At 42.2% G+C, this 6,609-nt stretch overlaps 1 long non-coding RNA gene across 1 annotated transcript; it reads left to right on the forward strand.

Moving 5' to 3' along the window:
* Positions 1-780: 780 nt before the first annotated feature.
* Positions 781-6,609, forward strand: LOC106725342. Its single transcript, XR_001361211.1, has 2 exons — positions 781-3,006; positions 3,613-6,609. It is a non-coding gene; the product is annotated as an uncharacterized LOC106725342 (long non-coding RNA).

Below are 6,609 nucleotides of genomic sequence, written 5' to 3' on the forward strand. Positions count from 1 at the left end.
CCAGGCATGTTTTCCCTTGTCCAACAGCTGTTTTTACAATGAACATGACGTCAAAACAGATTTGCAGTGCAACAGAAGAAAACAATCAGTCATGTATACAAATACAAGAAAGGTCCATCACAAAATCCACACAATGTAAGGGAAAAAGTGGGTTTTTTCCCTTACAAAGATCAGATTAATAAGTGGAAGCAACATTATCAGAGATAAAAATCAAAACACAAAGGAAGCTAGGGAAACCCACCTATTTTCCTAAAATTCTTGTAAAGTTCAATTTCATATAGAAATTAGATCTAGCATCTCATCGAGATTTTCACAAAATATGTAGAAAAATGTCCCTGTATTTAAATTAAAATTTTGAACTACATCCCTAATACCCCTTTCAGCTTTTAAATGACCCAATGAGATGATTGGGGAATATGTTCCAATTTGGAAGTTAATTACATAAAGAAAACATTTCTCTTCTAAAAATACCTGTTATTTTTGTAAAACGTCATTTCATCATTTCAGTTCATATAGAAAGTCACTCCACTCAAAAAATAAATTGAAGACAAACACAGGAGTAAGATGACAGGTAAATTGTCTGAAATTTTTTAATCAAACCTCCTTGGATGAATTTTACACAGAGATTGGCTGAGAACTCTATAAATTTTTGCCAAATGTCTTTTTTTTAATCCACACCTGAGGATATTTTCCCATGGACTTTAGAAAGAGTGGAAGAGAGAGGGAAAGACAGAGAGAAACATCGATGTGAGAGAAACATCAGTTGGTTGCCTCCTGCACATGCCCTGTCCAGGGCCCAGGCCCAGGCCAGGGAGGAGCCTGCAACCAAGGTACGTGTCCTTGACTGGAATCGAACCTGGGATCCTCTGGTCCACAGGCCAGTGTTCTATCTAGTGAGCCAATCTGGCTAGGGCGCCAAATGTCTTTTTGACATATACAGTGTTCCTGAGATGGCTGCTGTTAATTCTAGCTGTTAAAGTTGATTTAGTAACAAACGTACCAGGATCAGAATTCACCATAGACTCTTTGTGTGTGTGTGTGTGTGTGTGTGTGTGTGTGTGTGTGTGTGTGTGTGTAGAAGGCACCCTATACGATTCCATTGACATCTAAGCATTCCCTCATGTTCAGTTCATGACAGATAAACACCATCATGGTTTTCAGCTTCCAGAGGCTGTACTGGATTCCCATTACCTGTAACCTTTGTACAACCCAGCAACAGTAATCTGTTAGCTTGAGTCTCAGATCATCCCCTTCTGTGTGCCAGGATTGTCCAATGAGCTTTTACATTTTCCTACACATCAATGAACAAAAATCACAACTCCTGCTCTGAAAACACAGACATTTAGAAATTCCACCGTCCATGGAGAGCCCAGCCATCATGCAACCTTGTCCCTGAAATCAGGTTGTTCTCAATCACTTTAGAAAAAGAACCAATTTAAGTATCAATATGCATGGCCATCACATATTGATCTTTGCATTTTCTTTCAAATGATGCAGGCTTTAAACTTAAAATAAATGACCCTCTCTTCTCGCCCTTCCTCCTGCCTCCAAACTCTCTTAGCAAAACCCAAGGACTCATAGGCATCGTTAGCTACAACATTTCCCAGATTCTTCGGCTCTTTAGGGTCTTCAAGTTGTCACTTCATCCAAAGTTCCCAAGCCTTGAATAGCCACAGAGACTTCCAGTTAAAGGGGAAAATATTGGTAGCCGAATGAATAATCTGAATGGAGGTTGATGGGGAGCTCAGATGGGCAAAGGTGACCTTCATCACACTCTCTTCCCCTTCCCTTCACGACAAGACACCCTTCTCCTCAGGGCACCACTGATAGAGTCAGGAAACCAGTTCTGTGCTTTTGAGTCTTAACTCCCCGAGTATTGAACATGCATGTGGACACACAAGTTTGAGATCAAAAGAAAAGAAAAGAAAACGATGGCTTTTCCACACAACTCACTGCTTTAAAAACTCAAACTAGCTCTGAGTGTTGATTTACATTTGGCCTTCTAGCTCTTCTAGTGAAGACGGGTAGTGTGTCTCTATGCACATTCAGAGCTCTCTGCACTGTGGGAAAAGCATGCTCATCAGATCACCTTTGGTGTCCACCATTCTTCTTAAAGCCACCAGAAGTAAAGAGTGAGCGGCTCAGTTTTGTTTTTCTTTAGCCAGAAGGTAGCCGATGGATGGGTTGTATACTCTCCAAGTGTGGCCTCACCCCTCTAATCCGTTACCTTTTCTCTGGGTGCCGTATTTTAAAATGGTGACTCTGTAGAATCAACAACATCAGGGAAACAATGAGAATATTTTCTGATATCCAAATCAATGCCACTCTCTGAATTTCCTTAAAGTTCATTATTTTTAGAGGAAATAATAAAGGTTTGGCTTCTTGGTGGGTTCTTCCCAAAGGAGAAAATCTCTATAGTAATATGGAAACTAAGGTAAAGGACATAGACCTGTCTTCCAACTTCTTTTATCAGCTTGCTCGTTCATGGGTTTCCTAGCTTAGCACTGTTGTCTGCATTTATCTTTTCTTCCAGCCCCAGACCATGATTTCACTTCACAGTTCAGCTTCAAACCCCAAAGTCCAATGACAATCCCAAAGGCAGTGGCCTCACTTGTTTGTTGAAATTGCTTGCAGACTCCAATACAAACATGTGTAGTGCCCAAAATGATGTTAACCACTCATTTCTGGCCACAATAGAATATGACTTAAGAGGAAAATTACCCAACCCAGCTGCTCTTCCTTCAAAGGCCCAAGGCAAGTTTTATTATAAGGTCTAATATTTTGAATGCGGATTTGGCTAAAAGTTCCCTTAGGTATTTTTTTTTTACAACTTTCAAGATTTGGGGACAGCAGAATCCATGTGGGCAGTCCATTCAGAAGTGTTGGTTCTGAGTTTTGATATATGAGCATAGTTAGTTCCTTTCTCCATGTGTTAGGTCAGCTCAGGTCATATGTGATGGGCAGAGAAATAACAAGTACATGAAATCCAGGAAAACAGAGAAGAAGGTGATAGCCTGGCAGAAGCCACAGACACAAGGGGCTACTCAGGAAGTTCTGTTTCGTACAGCAGGACACAAGGAAGTGCCTGAACTTTCCCCTGCTTTCACTGAACTCAGTCTCCAAGTCGTAAGAGCATCAGCCTCATTCCTTGAAAAAAGGCCCTGAATCCCAGAAATGCAAAAGTACAACCTGGGGAAAACCCAGCCATGCCAAGATTAACTGCCTACTGTCCATACCTGCCCACACTGACAACTATAATAAAGCAACACAATGCAAATCTCCCAAAATCTAACTGCCACTGCCCAAGAATAAAGAGTTTCGATGTTCAAGTGACAAGACAAGTAACATCGATCTGACAGCCCCAAGGAAGTAGCCTGGATGTTTTTAAAATACATTAACGTATGCTTGTGTTACAAGGAGATATTGGTTTCTTTTCAAAAACACATCCCTACCTCAAAGTCCCTCATCTTGCTTCGTGTCTCTACGTAGGCCCTTGTTCACTGCAGATAGAAAAGAGGCTTTCAGAGAAATTTTGCTTGTAAAAGGAGTTTGGGTCGGGAACTGAACGGGCAGAGGAATAACAAGTACATGAAATCCAGGAAAACAGAGAAGGTGATAGCCTGGCAGAAGCCACAGACACGAGGGGCTACTCAGGAAGTTCTGTTTCGTACAGCAGGACACAAGGAAGTGCCTGAACTTTCCCCTGCTTTCACTGAACTCAGTCTCCAAGTCGTAAGAGCATCAGCCTCATTCCTTGAAAAAAGGCCCTGAATCCCAGAAATGCAAAAGTACAACCTGGGGAAAACCCAGCCATGCCAAGATTAACTGCCTACTGTCCATACCTGCCCACACTGACAACTATAATAAAGCAACACAATGCAAATCTCCCAAAATCTAACTGCCACTGCCCAAGAATAAAGAGTTTCGAATGTCCTAGTTCAAGTGACAAGTAATATCGATCTGACAGCCCCAAGGAAGTAGCCTGGATGTTTTTAAAATACATTAACGTATGCTTGTGTTACAAGGAGATATTGGTTTCTTTTCAAAAACACATCCCTACCTCAAAGTCCCTCATCTTGCTTCGTGTCTCTACGTAGGCCCTTTTTCACTGCAGATAGAAAAGAGGCTTTTAGAGAAATTTTGCTTGTAAAAGGAGTTTGGGTCGGGAACTGAAAAACTAAACCCCAATTTAAGTCTTGATTCCAAATGACTCCATCAGAAAACCTGCAAAGGTCAATGATATTTGCAGAGCTGTACACAGTGACTCTCTAAACCCCAGAAAACTGACCCACCCTCTCTGTAGACACCAGGAGCAGGTGAGGGGTGATGTACCTGGTGGCAAGGTGCTTCCCCAGAGAAGAATTTCATTTTGAAGGCTCCAGAATTCAGTTTTGTTTCCCAGGGTGAAGAGAGAACACTCTTTTAGGTAAACTGCTGGATTGAATACTTACATCTGCCTTCTGAAGGAGTTCCGAGTGTCACCCTAAGTGTGATGTATGTTTGCCTGATGATGCGGCGGGGGAAAACAAATGTTTCTGAAGAATAAAGAGATGAAAGCTCTAAGTAAGAAGTGTGGTACTGGTCTGGAAGAAAACAGAGACAGCGTGGATGACTGGCAGGTGGAGTTATCTGTGAGGCATTCTGTACAGACAGGAAGGTGCCCTGACAGAATTGTACACACAGAAGGCGGAGCCAATTAGACAGTTGTCCCATAGGGAAATCAGAGCTTTCACTAGAGGCTGTAGGGCTCAGAAATTCAGCCAGGCCTGGCAACCCAACATAATCACACCGGGAAAGGGCATTTTGCTTAGACCCCTTAAAATCGAAAGTTACTGATTATTTAAAAGAGGATTAAGGCAAAATAGCCCCATCACGTCAAGTCCAATGATGGTACTCAAGGGGTAGGCCGAGGTCCCCTGTCACAGTGAGAGCTTGGAGCTCCAAGTCCACTGACAACAAGTATTTTGACCGCAAACCATTCTTTCTGACTTCCTTAAAAGAGGGCCAAATAGATGAGGTGGATGACTTGGCAGATTTGAAGAATTTTATCTGCCTTCTGCTTCTGAGTTAAGTATGGCCTCTCAAAGTCTCAAATCCTAAAACCTCTCAGTGAAAAGGAAAACCAAAGGATTAGCGTCCAGGTTCATGATTCTCCTTGCACATCAATCACAACAGAAGCAAAAAGAGAAGCTAAGAGAAAGAGTGCAGTTAATGTCTACAAGAAGTGTGCCTTTCATTTCCAAGTTGAAGTAGGTTATGCTGGTTATTGAAAATAAAAAGAAGGGGAAAAAACAACAGTAGGACTCGATTCAATTCTGAAGGAAATTGTTCCCTTGGCTTCCACAGCAAGGAATACTTACCTGAGGAAATCAAGAGGCAATTTTCATGGGACTGAACAGTCCATCTTTCTGAATTCATCGTCCTACATCTACATCTGTCTTCCTAATCTGCCTCAACAGCAACTGAGCTAAATCCTCACTAAATGGAAGAACTCCAGAGTTAATTAATTAGAGTTTTGCATTTGATGGCCTAGGACAGGTGTACCTGACCTAGGGGCCAAACCTAGCCCATCCTCTGACTCTCTAAACAAAGTTTTATTGGAACACAGCCCTGAGGTCACTCACGGACATATTGTGAATATGTCCTACCTACCAGTTGCAACAGAGACTGTATGAAATACAAAGCTAAAAATATTTATTGACTGCCCTTTCCGGAAAACATTTGCTAATTCCTGGTCTAGAATGTCAAGTCCATGTTCTGCAGAGCAGAGGTTATTGACCTTATGGGGTCTTTACACTGTACCCCGCTCTCTCCCCTCAACAAAAAATGTTCACAAAACTACGTGTTCCATGTACAATGTGCATTTTCCTGGGGAAAAGGTACTAGCAATTAACAGATTCCCAGAGGATTCCAGAGTACCCCAATTTAAAAGTGCCTCTAGCTAAGAGCACGTTTACCAGTTCTAAAACACACACACACACACACACACACACACACACACACACACCCCTAGATGAGAGGAATGCAGATCTGCCAGAATAAAGTATCTTTTCTTCTATCAGATTTCCTCTTTCTAGATTAACTCTGGCATTTTTTCCATCTGAGTCTATAAATGTTCAGGGGTCCAACTAAAAACTGTGCATTCTAATTCAACAAAAATGGAAGACTCCTTGAAGCCAGCAATCTCCCTTTAATTACATAGCTAGACACTAAGAGGGCAAAATCCCCAGCACAACAGAGGTTTAATTCATGTTACTAGATCTGACCACCAGTTCGAAGGAATTTTATGAATATATGAACTCCACCTTCAAGGTCAGAGGGAGCTATATCACCCACAATGCATTTGGGTAGGAGAGAGAAAACAGGCATCCACGGCACTGTCATGCGAGAGAGAACGTGTTTTGTGAGACACGTCTAGAAGAAGCAGAGTCGTTTCTGAGCAGAGCTGATGAAGCCCCTTGGTCACCAAAAGCGTTTTTGGTGTTCAACTATGAAAAGGTCAGCCCCTCCTTGCCTCCTTTGCAATTATGTTCCAAAGATACAAAGTCCACTGCATTTGGGGAAGCCAGGGCCACCCTCAGTCTCAGTGCCAGCTCCTCTAATGCTGGG

The sequence above is a fragment of the Myotis brandtii genome, unplaced genomic scaffold (assembly GCF_000412655.1).
Source record: "Myotis brandtii unplaced genomic scaffold, ASM41265v1 scaffold157, whole genome shotgun sequence".
NCBI lineage: Eukaryota > Metazoa > Chordata > Mammalia > Chiroptera > Vespertilionidae > Myotis > Myotis brandtii.